This window comes from Eublepharis macularius, chromosome 17 (genome assembly GCF_028583425.1).
Source record: "Eublepharis macularius isolate TG4126 chromosome 17, MPM_Emac_v1.0, whole genome shotgun sequence".
Classification (NCBI taxonomy): Eukaryota; Metazoa; Chordata; class Lepidosauria; order Squamata; family Eublepharidae; genus Eublepharis; species Eublepharis macularius.
The window spans coordinates 29,436,829-29,450,371 of NC_072806.1; the positions used below are offsets into that span (position 1 = coordinate 29,436,829).

At 44.8% G+C, this 13,543-nt stretch overlaps 1 protein-coding gene across 1 annotated transcript in view; it reads right to left on the reverse strand.

The window, feature by feature from the left end:
• SSH2 (slingshot protein phosphatase 2) overlaps nucleotides 1-13,543 on the reverse strand; it is a 128,517-nt gene that overhangs the window by 76,925 nt on the left and 38,049 nt on the right. The window lies entirely within an intron of this gene.

A 13,543-nucleotide genomic window follows, 5' to 3' on the forward strand; every position in this document is an offset into this window, starting at 1 on the left:
TGGGTTACAAGACCCCCTTCCATCCTGGTGGGCACTCACAATGCGTTCTCCTTCACCACCACTTGCTTTTTGGATAGCGCTTTTTAAACGTCCGAAATGCTTCGACAGAGATTTCACTGGCCCGCGGTCACCAGTCGTAACGGCAACGTCTTTGCAGGTCCTTTCGGCAGCCACCAGAAGGAGGAACGAGGAACAAGGAGGACCAGAAACCTTTGCAGGAACTTGTCTGGACGTGTGCGTGCACACACGTTAGCAATAGAAGTTGTAAGAGGAAGCCCCACAAGACTAGACGCTGACATCTTTGGGTTCAGAGTGAATGACAAAAGTCTCAACACGCCACAGGATTTTGCTTGCGCTCTCGGCTCCGGCCCACAGCAAGGCTAATTCTCCAGTAATGTTAAAAGAAAATGTGCTCCCCTTCAGAAATGTTAAATCTATGCAAGGCTAGGAGAAATGGGGAGGGGGAAGGAGACCAACACACATCTTTTATCTGTGAAACAACAGATAAGGAATCACGCGACAGCCAAGAAGCATCTGGGAGAGGGGAGCGGCAGGGGCTCTGAAGCTGACAGAGAAGCGCCATCTCAAAAGAGCCAGGGCAAAACCCCATCTCAAGCCAGCACTAGAAAAGCAGGCAGCGTTCTTAGAACCAATGCCCCACAGTCCTCCAAAGGGGAACCTTGCTGGGAACATGTATATGCACCCATACAATGCTTCTGCATTTATACATAATATACATGTATTTGTGGTGCAGAGTGGTAAGCTGCAGTACTGCATCCCAAGCTCTGCTCATGACTCAAGTTTGATCCTGGTGGAAGCCAGGTTCAGGTAGCCGGCTCAAGGTTGACTCAGCCTTCCATCCTTCCGAGGTTGGTAAAGTGAGTACCCGGTTTCCTGGGGGTAAAGTGTAGAAGACTGGGGAAGCCAATGGCAAACCACCCTGTAACAAAAAGTCTGCCAAGAAAACGTCATGATGCGACGTCCCCCCATGGGTCAGTAATGACTCGGTGTTTGCACAGGGGCAAACACCCCTTTATCCTTTTACCTTTACATGTATTTAACACCCTACCCAAATAAATACTGCACCAGCAGAATGGCTTCTGCAGAGTCCAAAACTCGCTTTTCTCCTTCAGACAGCCAGTGCACACAGGGCAGTGACCTTTGCAAGCACAGAAGGCATGGGTTCACCTGATGACAGGTAAATCTTAGAGAGGCCGCCTGCAAGAGACACTGCTCAAAATGTGTCTGCTGACTGGAGAAAAGAGCAAGCCTGGAGTGGTGACTCATGCCTAAGCAACCTCTCTAGAGACTGATAATTCTCTTTTACATCACTGCCAGTGCACAGACAGGATGCAGAGACAGGGCAGAATTATGTCCTGTGCAGAGCGTAACTGGAAAGAGATACGGACAGAGCAGTGACTTGTGCAGAGGCGTAATAGGTAACCTCTTGCACAGATAAAAGCAAGCTTTGGGGGATGTCAGAGCACAGCGTGCCCACATAGATCTTTCCCCTCTGTGCAGGAACCTCATGCCCAGGCAGTAACTGCAAGATGCCTTTTTATTGTTTCTGTAATGTTTTATAATCACAACAATAAACTGAAACAATGTGAATATACCATTTTTATTAATGCAGAATGAAGGAGAGACAAGAAGAGGTTGCTTCCTTGTAATTGGTTTTCTTTAAGTGATCATGCCTGCAGTATCACATACAGGAACTCGAGTTTGTACAGAATACTGATAAGAACCTTATAGAGCCAACTCTAAACGTTAATTTTTGTAAACTTTATTTACACCCCATCTTTCTCCCCAGCAGGGACCAAGAGCAGCTCGCAGCCTTCCCTCCTCCATTTCTTTTCCTGCAACAATGCTGTGAGGTAAGTTAGGCTGAGAGGAGGTGACTGGCCTCAGGTCACCTATAACAAGCTTCCACAGCAGACTGGGGAATTGAACCTGGGTCTCCCAGATCCCAGTCTGTCACTCTAGCCACTGCCCCACACACACTCTCTCTATTTATGGTGCTGACTTCGCCCATCTTGAGAAAAAAAAAAGGCAAAGGGTTCATGCCTCACCCGTGCCTTCCACGTCTGTTCTTCCTAGAGCTACTCAGCAGGAAATAAACACCTGTGATGGAAGAGGTGGGCAGATTGCATGACTGCACAGACGAGCCCCCAAAGAACACCAGTTACTGCTAAGCCACCTGTTGTTCTTCATGGTCTCTGTGCATCACACCTGTAGGAAAAATAGCAAGCGGATCTACCTGGGGGAAGGAACAAGTGCAATCAGGAAAACAAGGTATCCTTGCAAAGGACGCATCCAGTCTTGCTCTGGTATCCAGGGCACAGTGCTTCACAAATGTAGAAAGCTGTGACCAAGCAGTGGCTCTGCAGAGTATACTCTTGGCAAAAGCAGCAGACGCTACCCTAGCAGAAGGTGCACTCAGGGCAGACAGGAAAGGGATGCTCTGCAATTCATACAGTCTAATCAGCAAAACAATCTCTTTGCTGAAGCGCTGAGTGTCATGGATGGAGACGCCATTCTGAATTTCTTGGGGTGACTACAGCCAGCGTGGTGCAGCGGTTACAGGGTCGCACTAGGATCTGGGAGACCCAGGTTTAAATCTACACTCTGCCATGGAAACTTGCTGGGTGAACATGGGCCTGTCGCACCATAGCCTACCTCACAGGGCTGTTGTGAAGATAAATGGAGAGCCTTTTTGGGTCATCACTGGGGAGAAAAGTGAGGTAATAAATGAAAATAAGTAAATAAATAAAATTGTTAATACTTCAAAAATCCAGGATATAGCACAGCCCCATCTTTTTTTTTGTAGGGGCACTATAAAATAGCAGGAATTGAAACTGGTACTGAGTTGGGAATGGGGAACCAGTTCAATGCCATTCTTGGAAACGAGAGAGGTAAGCTCTTCTGGAAGGTTGGGGTTAGAAGTAACTATGAACATTACCAGGGCCAGCAGAGGAACAAATTCTTTCATGTACCCAAGAAGCATTATGCTGAGATCCCAAGAATCTGGGGTGACGCGCTCCAGCATTTCCAAATGTTTCCTCCTAGAGGAGGCAAGTAAGAGACCTTGGGCCTGTGAGTTGTGGAGTTCAAGGTACTGTGTTTAGAGGCAGGAGAGGGTTTTGATCTCTGAGAAGTCAATCGGCTCTTAGAAAAGGCTTCTTATTAAACCCAAAACAATGATAGGTACAGGAGCAGTGGGGGGGGGGGAATCTGTAAACCCTGCACCACTGTTTTTGTTTGAAAGGGCAGGCAGAGGCAGGCACAAGCTCATAGATTTAGCTACAGTATGGAGTTTCTGGGAACATTTAGGAGTGCCATCTGTCTTTAAACTAAACAGACCCTCCCCATCAAACAGGATTCTTGCACAGGAGGCTAGTATTAAAGCAAATGACCGCAATTCATGCAGGGCACCAAAGAGCAACCATATGCACCACAGTTTTTGAGCTCCAATCAGCCATGTGCCTTGAGTCATGAATTTGTTGTTTGGTGGGGCAAAGAGCTTCACCTTGGAACGTTCTACTTCCCTTTTATCATGCGGAAGGTGATTTAGCAAGGGGGACATCTTCTCCCATATCTGTATTGATGGCTATACAAGACAGCTAACTTGTGATGCAGAGAGAGAGGGAGACAGAGCGAAAGGGAAAGAGAGGATGTTGCTGAGAAGTAAACCTTTCTTAGACTGCGAAGTAACAAGTAAGGTGAAATATCTGGGAATTGAACTGACTGCAAAGAATATAGATTTATTTAAAAACAACTATGAGAAACTGTGGACTCAGATAGAGCAAGACTTGATTAAATGGAACAGACTGAACTTGTCATGGTTGGGAAGAATTGCAGTAATTAAGATGAATGTGTTGCCAAGAGTGATGTTTCTGTTACAGACAATACCAATTATCCAAGACTCTAAGCAGTTTGAAAAATGGCAGAGGAAAATATCAGATTTTGTTTGGGCAGGCAAAAAGCCTCGAGTGAAAATGAAAGTGTTACAAGATGCAAAAGAAAGAGGCGGAATGCAACTGCCCAACCTAAGACTTTATTATGACGCAATTTGTTTAGTGTGGTTGAAAGATTGGATGATGCTGAAAAACCGGAAATTACTGGCCTTAGAAGTATATAAAAAATATTCAGATGGCATGCATATTTATGGTATGATAAAGTAAAAGCGGACTCTATGTTCTTACATCATTATATTCGGAGAAGCCTATTCACAACTTGGAAGAAGTACAGAAATTACCTACAAGATGGAATCCCCTCATGGGTGGTTCCATATGAAGTAATAGATCTGAGAACTGTCGATAATGAACAACAGTGTTTAACATACAAGGAGATAACCCGAATGGAATTTTCTAAACCCAAAATAAAGATGCAGGACGAGTTGTCTCCAAGTTACGATTGGTTTCAGTACAGACAGATCAGAGATCTTTATAATTCGGACTGTGTGAAGGGAGGGATAAGAATGGAGAATTCGGAATTAGAACAGGCACTTTTACAAGAGGATAAAAAGGAAATCTCTAAGGTATACAAAGTGCTGCTGAAATGGTATACTGAAGATGAAACAGTTAAAGTGCAAATGGTGAAGTGGGCTATAAACTTTAATAAGGAAATAACAATGGAGACGTGGGAATACTTGTGGAAGAATACAGTGAAGATCACGACATGCACCAATATTAAAGAGAATGTCTACAAAATGATTTATCGTTGGTATATGACACCAAAGAAAATTGCGCTAGGGAATTTGAACACGTCTAATAAATGCTGGAAATGTAAAAAGCATGAGGGATCTTTGTATCATATGTGGTGGACTTGTGAGGTAGCTAGGCAGTACTGGGGGGAAATAATAAGAGTAATAAGCGAGATTTTACAATTTCAAATTAATAAGAACCCAGAACTCCTGCTACTGAACTTGGGAATGGAGAACATTCCAGCACAATATAGGACATTGCTATTTTACATGACAGCAGCGGCTAGACTTTTGTACGCGCAAAAGTGGAAAGTGCAAGAAGTGCCAACTATTGAGGACTGGATATATAAATTGCTGTACATGGCGGAAATGGACAAAATGACAAGGAAACTGAGAGACCTTGATCCAGGACAGTTCAACACGGATTGGGAGAAGCTGAAACAATACTTAGTGAAGAAATGGGAGGTGGGAGGAGAACTGTGGCAGTTTGAAAATTACTGAAATATAATAAAAGTAGAGGGAGGTGACTTTACCGGGGGGTGGAGAGGTAAATGAGAATTTCTAAGCAACTACTTTATTAGACTATTATATATAGCATTAAGTATTACAGGTGTTATTGCAAGAATTATAATGATAGAAATTAACTAAGTATAAGGATAGAAACTAATTAATTTCATTTCTGGCAATAATTGTATAATGGAGATAACTTTATAATTGCAATGAAGGAACTTAAGTAAGGTGGGAAAATATATATTAATGTATTAAATTGATTGAATTGGTTTGGAGGTATATATGGGTCAAATTGGTTGACTATTTTTGGTGGATAGTTGCATAATGAAAGAATAATATAATTATATAATTAAAACAGTATGAAGATAAGATATGTAGAAAAAGTAATATATAGAGTATAAGTTAAATTGGTTGACTTATATTGAATGTACTGTTTATAGAAGTATCTAAAATTATGCTAAATGAGGGATAAATTGTTTGTCCCATATTGAAGATGAGATTATAAAATAGAGTATAGAGTACCAAAATTAGCTAAATGATTATTATCAAAAGAAAATATGCCAAGAATGTATTATTTAGTTATGTATTATTTAGTTGTTAAAGTAAGTAGGAAGACGGAAGGAGCACTGTGTTATATAGATAAGCTTAGAAGAAAGTGGAAGTCTACGTTTGATAGATAGAATAAATTCAAAATGAGTAAGGGAAAAGGGACAAGGGGTTGGAAAACTGTTGGAAGTCAACAAAAGGGGGGGAAAGGGAGGGGGTTAGAATTGGAAAAATTAAAGGAAACTGATTGTAATGTACAATTTAATGACATCTAATCCAATAAAAATTTCATATGCGAGAAGTAAACCTTTCTTTTCATACTGCCTTCCCTGTCAACAGGAGCAGAATGTGCTTTCTGTTCTCCTTCAGATTATGGAGCCTTCCACTACACTGGAATTGGAGACTGAGAGTAGGGGGCAGGCAAAAACAGCAAGTGATCCTTGTCAGGTTGCCCCCTGTACACATTTTCAAACCTCTGCTGTTGGCAGAATACAGAACAGTTTCTCCATGACTCCTTCACTATTTCTAAGAGTTTAGGAAACATGAGCAGGGAAACAAGGGCATGTGATTTGGAACCTACCAGCAGCAAACAGAATCATCACCTCCAGACCCAGATTGCTTCACCTCCAGACCCAGCAACTGAGCTGATCCAAATAAAGCTTGACAGCCTCTATGCATACTGCTGATGCAGACTTATGGCTCAACACCACCCAAGATGGTGAAGAATCAGGCCTCCAAGTCCAAAGAGGCATCTTCGTCCTCAATAGAAGACTAGATGGAGCAAGATGATGATCAATCTCAGCAAGAGGGGAAAGGGGTGGAATAGTACCTGATACCTGCTTTAGTGCAAAGAGCTACGGTGCTGCTGATGGTGCCTGAGACTGACAACCTGGTGATGTGACACAATGATCCTGAGAAGGATGGGTAGAGGACCACGAAGGTGGAATGCCTCAAGCGGTGGTTCCTGAGAGACTGATGCTGGCTGTGATGGAACTGAAGATACTGGAGCCTGGAAACCGTGGCTGTTGGACCCAATCTAGAGTTTTGAATATAGTAGGGGTCCTGATGAGAGTGGTGCTATCACTATAGAGAGCAATGCATGTAGGAACGAAATGAATAGCAGTCCCAGCTGAGCTTGCAACTCCTGGCTCTCAGTTTCTTATTGTAAGCATGACCTGTAGCAAGGCAAAAGGTAATGAGTTCAATCAGTGTTCAGAAGGTTGGCAAGGTACTGTGTTCCCAGAGGCTGCAGTCCTGATCATCAATGTTGGGACAAATGGAAGATGTACCTCTTGAGATGTGTCATCCAATTGGTCCTTGGTTAAGGATCTAAAAATCTGTACCTCCAGAGATTCCTGCACAGTGGGGGGGGGGAATCGCTAATAAGGCCAACATATCCTGAAACTTGTCCAAAAGCAGGGTAAATTCATGCCTGAATCTCATGGGTGGCCATGAAGCATTTCCCAGCAGGTACCATTTTCCAAAACATCTCTTCTTCTTAGGGTCAGAGGAAGGAGCATTTCTTATCCTTTGACTCCTTCTTGGCCTCCTGATGCAGGCGTTTTGAGATAGAGATCAGAGATTCTATACAATGATGGTGACACAAAGGAATCCTAGGGAGTCAGTGTTGTCATGGGCAGAACCAACTCAGGCTCACATGATACAGAGGATGGTTTTGAAATCTTGGAGAAGGGAAAAGACACAGCACCTGAGGAAAGTGCCGGTTCCCATGGGAGGACCAGTTCCTTCTCGTTTGCTTGGTGACTCTCTGGCAGTGCGTGAAGCAGCTGGCCTTGTGCCCCTTCCCCAAACAGATGAAGTGCAAAGAGTAGCTGTCTGTGCTCAGAGGTTTTCTGCCTCTATTCCTTTTAAAAGATAGTTCAAAAGGGCCATAGACAGGAATGGGGGGGGGGACAGTATCAGAAGAAGCTGTCAAAGCCGGGGTGGAAGTGGGAGGCGGGATAAGGCAAAGTCTAGTATATGAAAAAAAAAAAACCTCTCACATACACTCACACACACAAATCAAACTGATGAAGTCTAGCTCAGAAGTTTCTCTGATGAGCAGGTCTTCACAATATTGTTGCTGTGGCAGCTGATGAAGATCACCTCCATGTACCTGAGACACTTGCCTCTCTGCTTCTTTCCTCAACTGGAAGAAAATCAGCACCGGAAATGCCGTCCAGGCTTAGCTCTAGGAGGCTCCAACCAAATACTCGGCGCATACTTGAGTTTCTGTGTGCATGTGATGCACAGAGGAGGAGGGCACATTCAGGCTCACAAGCTGCCCTTCACTCATCTTGTTGAGTGCTGCAAGAAGGACTCATCCCAGATGTCCCAGCAGGGCATCTTTTAAAAACCAGTGACAGTCAGTGTACTGTAGTGACCAGAGAGATGGGCTAGGACCTGGGCGACTCAGGTTCGATTCCCCGCTCTTCCATGGAAGCTTGCTTGGGCCAGTCACAAAGCCTAACCTACCTCACAGGGTTGTTGTTGAGGAAAAAATAGAGAAGAGGAGAATGATATAATCTGTTTTGTGTCCCCATTGGGGAGAAAGGCGAGGTATAAATGAAGTAAGACAAAAAAATAAAAATAAAAACTAGGATAGAAATGGTTCCTTTCCTCTTCCAGTCCACCTACACACCACAACGAGCCCCCATAGACATGAGTAGGCAAGACAGGCTTGTCAAATCTGTAATCTACTTGCAAGGCAGGGGTGTCAGAGGCCAGCCAAGAAGATACCTTACGTATTACACTTCCTTGGCTGCTCTGTATAGGAAAGAGCCATGTGGTTTACAATGTGAAACTAAAATCAAGCAGAAAGCAATAGCCAACACTGGACCCTTAATGCCAACGCGTACAAAAATGCCAATTGCAGACACAGTCTTCCATCTTGAATAACCCAACTGTTTTGAAAACTCGGAGAACCACAAAAGGTCTCCAGCAGCTTGCCTAGGAGTAGCAGCCAGGCTTTCCTTGATAGATCATTCTGCCACTGACAACTGACTGTGTGATGGCAGGGGCAGCCACTGGGGAATGCCCCTAAATTATCCCAGCACACTGGAAGGGAGGGGGGAATCTCTGAGGGGAGGTGTTCCTTCCTTCACAGGCCTGGCAACCTGCATCAATTAAAATTCTAACTGCTGCGCTTTGGTCCAACTGCAGTTCCCAAACCCAACTCCAACATTACAGCCACACCACTGGACGCCACTTTCGGGTTCCAACGTGTGCTCCGCCACCCCTGAATTTCCCAAAGGCCGGAATGAGCACATCTGGGTTTTTTTCCTCCCAAGCAGTAAAGCACATCCTAGACTTTAAACATTCAAGTTTGTGAATAGAAGTGGCATGGCGCTCAAGCAAGGCCTCATGCTTGGCACGGCAAGTGTCTTTCCCCCCAAAGGCTGCCAAGCGCTGGCTACTGCAACAAGGTGTTGGGACAGCCTGCCTGCTGGGCAGATGCCCAACGGCACAAAGCATTCTGGAACACTGCAGAAGCCAAGGAAGTGCGGCTGTTTCTCCTAGCAGGTCGAAAGCCTTGCAGTCTTTTCATACCCACAACACGAGGTGAATCGACAGACATCCACCTTTCCACACACCTTCATTTTACTCTCTCAACTCATACTCTCCTCCTCTTAAACAGGAAGCAGCACAGGATGCAACTCAGTGCACAGGATGCAACTCTGTCAAGGGTCATGGCCTCCTAGATACCTCACCAATTATTTGCATAGCATGAGAATGGGCAAGCCCAGTTTGCTAATATGTGACCTGACTGGTGCTACGAACTCTATGCAACACAACCCATCTCTAGCTGAAGCAGGCCCCCATGCCTTTCTGGACCCCCCCCCCTTGTTCCACTCCTCCGCTAAGGGAAAGTATATCTGATAAGTGAACTTGTCTTTACTATCCTGGGGCCAAAGACACAATTCCAGTGATGGGATGGGGCAGGCAGAGCAGCTGCTCTGCAGCTCTTATTCATGTCAATGGTGCGAGCTGGAGGACAACTTCTGGCTGGATTGTACCGCATGTTTACTGTCTGGAGGGCTGGGCTTTGGATTTGGAGATCTCGAAGTGTCACGGCCCATCACTGCTTTGACTGATTTGATTACATGCTACATTATTTCTGTATATTGTAATTGTTAAAAGCTGCCTAGGCGTCACAAAGGTAGCTGAGGTATAATTATTTTAAATAGACTGGTGCCTGCTAGGTAGTTTACAATCCCCAGCTGCAAGGCTTGAGCATCCAGGCAAGCAAATATATGGCAAAAAAGAACATGTGCCTCTCACCAAGTACGGGATATACAGCTCATTGTACACTGAGGAAAGAGGTCTCCGAAAGCTAGTCTCCCGCACTCTCAACCAACTCTATTATGTTGAACTTGGAATATGCAAGAAGTAAGAGGGGAACTTCACAGAACGCATGCACACACACAACCATGAAACAGGCAAAGGCAAAGAAGCCAAACAGAATGCACGGAGACAGCCAGAGTGTGTGTAGTAATATTGCCCCTGCACACTCTCCAAATGCAGACATGGCAGGATTCAAACCCCTTGCTAGCCAGTTGCCTCTGGAAAGGTCACCAAAAGGCATGATTGCTCCCAGTCAAGAAGAGTTCAGATCCTCGGGAGCTGACCTTTTAGGGTCAGAAGAAACAGGCATTTGCACAGTGCTGGGGCAGTGGCAGTAGTGCACACACACACCCACATGCTTTGAAGTGTGACAAAGTTAAGAGAAGCTTCAGCTGAGGTGAATGAAACTCACCTGCAGTTCCCTGTTAGGCTGAGCCAGCTTTGTATATTTTCCAGAAGTCTGCTGTCACTTTTAGCCTGACTTCTAATGACCAAGTCCACGCCATTTCATATCCATCATTTGCAATCATTCGTTGAATCTCTTTCATCATTGAAGGGCATTGTTTGGGACCGCGCACACCACACACACACACACCCACACACCACAAGTCTTTATCTGTAGCCAGCATGAAATCCAAGAAGCACCGAATTTGTTCAGCCATCCCTTCTATGCTTCAGCCATTAGGCAACGGAAGTCAGTCATCCACAGTTTGTCTTTGAGAACCGAGGCAGCAGCTAAAAGGCAGAGGGCTGAGAGCCAACATCAGACCCGCAGCATGGACATTCCCCAGGGCAACTATTTGCCCACTCAATCCTGCCCTGTGCAGCCAAACCACAACTTGCTATTTAAAATTATGTCACTAGAGGGAAGCAAACACTAAGCAGAGAGAAGACTTTGTGTTCCTGGCTGGGGTCCATTGCTCCCTTCAGATCTCTCCTTTGAGCAGAATGAACAGTCAGGGAAAGCAAGGATGGTGGGACAACTAAGGACAGATTCACATGATATGAAGCCCTTGTGGTCACCACTTTGGCCGTTCCATGCCTCCCATACTCCAAATGGAGCAAACAGCTGCTCAGGCAGTTTCAGGTTAGGAAAATGGTGCTGGGGGTGGTGGCGGGGAGCCCCTTCACCATGCATGCCTAGTAGAATTATGTCCCTGCCCACCTGGGAACCACGGACCCCCCAGTGCACATATGATCCAAAACCATGAGGACTTACTCTAATTCTACATACAACCCTAATACTACATACAACCAAGTTAAAAATAGATGGCCTCAATTAAAAAAGAAATGTGGAACAAATACTTTTGCTACACTGTGGAACTCTCTGCCACAAGATGTGGTGATGGCCACAGGTTTAGATGGCTTGAAAACAGAGTTAGACACATTCAAGGAGAAGAGGTCCACAAAGGGCCATTAGTTACGACAACGAAATGGAACCTCCAAGTTCAGAGGCAATATACCTTTGGGAGGCAGGGGCAAACAGGGGAAGCTTTGACCTCTATGCCCTTGCCTGTTGCCCTTTCAGGGCACTACATCTGTTTAGCTACTATGGGACTATCAGTCTGTTCCCCCAGAGCTCTTTTATTCTGTTCTGGCCCTTCTTGAGGGTGAGATGTATCTTCTCTGAGTATGAACCACCCAACTCACCCTCAGCAATGGCCATAAGAGTTTGAACGACACAACTGAAGATCCTGCACCCGGAGTAGCAGATGCAAAGTCCTGAACTACTGTGATAAACAGTGTAGCAGAAGGTGGTTAAGGAAAACACTCTGCCCCACCCTCCCCGGCCCAATGGATCTTTTGGGAATGAATAAGCAAGGTTGTGTTAACACATAATGCCCAGTTGTTTAAGCAGCACCACCGTTACTTGGTTGTTCCTGCTAAAGAGGAGGTGTGCCTTAGAAATCTGCAATCAGAACTAACCCACGCCTACCTCAGCCATAGATGCAAGAAATAACACCAGACAACACTTAAAGAAAACAAGGGTGGGCCCAAAAAGGATTGTAAAGTATTAATAAAATGATAGTAATAGCAATCATGAAAGCACACACTTTGGAAGAGCCAAGATCGCCTGGAACTTGGCTTCTGAGAAACCATGGGGTGACAGGAAACCATCAAGAGGGCCTTGCAGTGAGATTTGAAACAACAAGCCAAGTTCAAGCTACAACCACAGAGCGTGCAAGCAATCTGCCAAGGAAACAAACCATGTGCTGAGGTCTCTGCTGTGTTGTGTGGAGGAAAGAGGAAGGGAAGAGGCTGAAAGTTCACCCAAGGGTCTTTCTTCCGAGACAAGCTTGTCTGAAACCACAGGTCCCCCCTTCTCTCTCTCATACACACACACTAACACCCACCCCTTTGGAAAGATCTTCCAGGGTCTCTACAGAACCTGCTCCAGGCAGTAATAAGAAAGGACTGAACCCTGATAGCCTGCACAAAGGGTATTTTCACTACCAACTCAAACTGGGAACATGCCAGCAAGACGACTGAACACAACTTTCTCTTATGGGACTAGCCATAACACACACACCACACTTTAAGGCTTGGTGGTGGTGGAGAGTTCCCTCAAGTCACAGTTGACTTATGGCAACCCCTGGTGTGGTTTTCACGGCAAGAGACTAACAGAGGGGGTTTGCCATTGCCTGCCTCTGCAACCTTTGTCTTCCTTGGAGGTCTCCCATCCAATTACTAGCCAAGGCAGACCCTGCTTAGCTTCTGAGATCTGATGAGAACAGGCTCACCTGGGCTACCCAGGTCAGGGTAACCCCTATTATCATTATATCAAATCCCTTTGTTGCAGCTTTACTGACCTCTCTGACATCACTTTCCAAAGCTGCACTGGGTCACAGAGTTTATTATTTATTTACAAAATTTGTATGTCATCTCTCCAGACCTGCTCAGAGCAGCTCACAACAAAACCAAACAAACCACTAACAAATCTTACCGATAAAAATAATAAAATAATAAAAACCACATACCAGTAGAAACCCATTCCTATTGCATCAGAAATTAGTACATTTGAGTCTATACTGAAGAGTCTGGTTTCCGCAGAACTCTAACCTGTTGGACCGGGGTCACCTTCACCCACCACATGACTTCACAAGGCGTTTTCAATAACATCTCACAGAAACATATCCAAGATAAAACAAAGTTTGAAGCTGCAACTAAGGAAGTTTTATCTCCCAGAAAAAAGCCACACACACACTCTTTAAAGGTTTAGAAGCCAAAAACCATATTTCAGTGTTCTCTCTGTGCAACAATGGGGGCAAATAAAAAATCCAGAGCAGCAGAAAGTTACTCATCTCTTAATAAATAAGTATAAATATACTGCTGAATTATACATAAAACAGAAGGTTTTTTTTAAGGCAGTATCACAGTTAAGAAAGTTTAGTATGAGATGCCAAAGAAGAATGGAGTAAAATCTGAACAGGGATTTCTGCA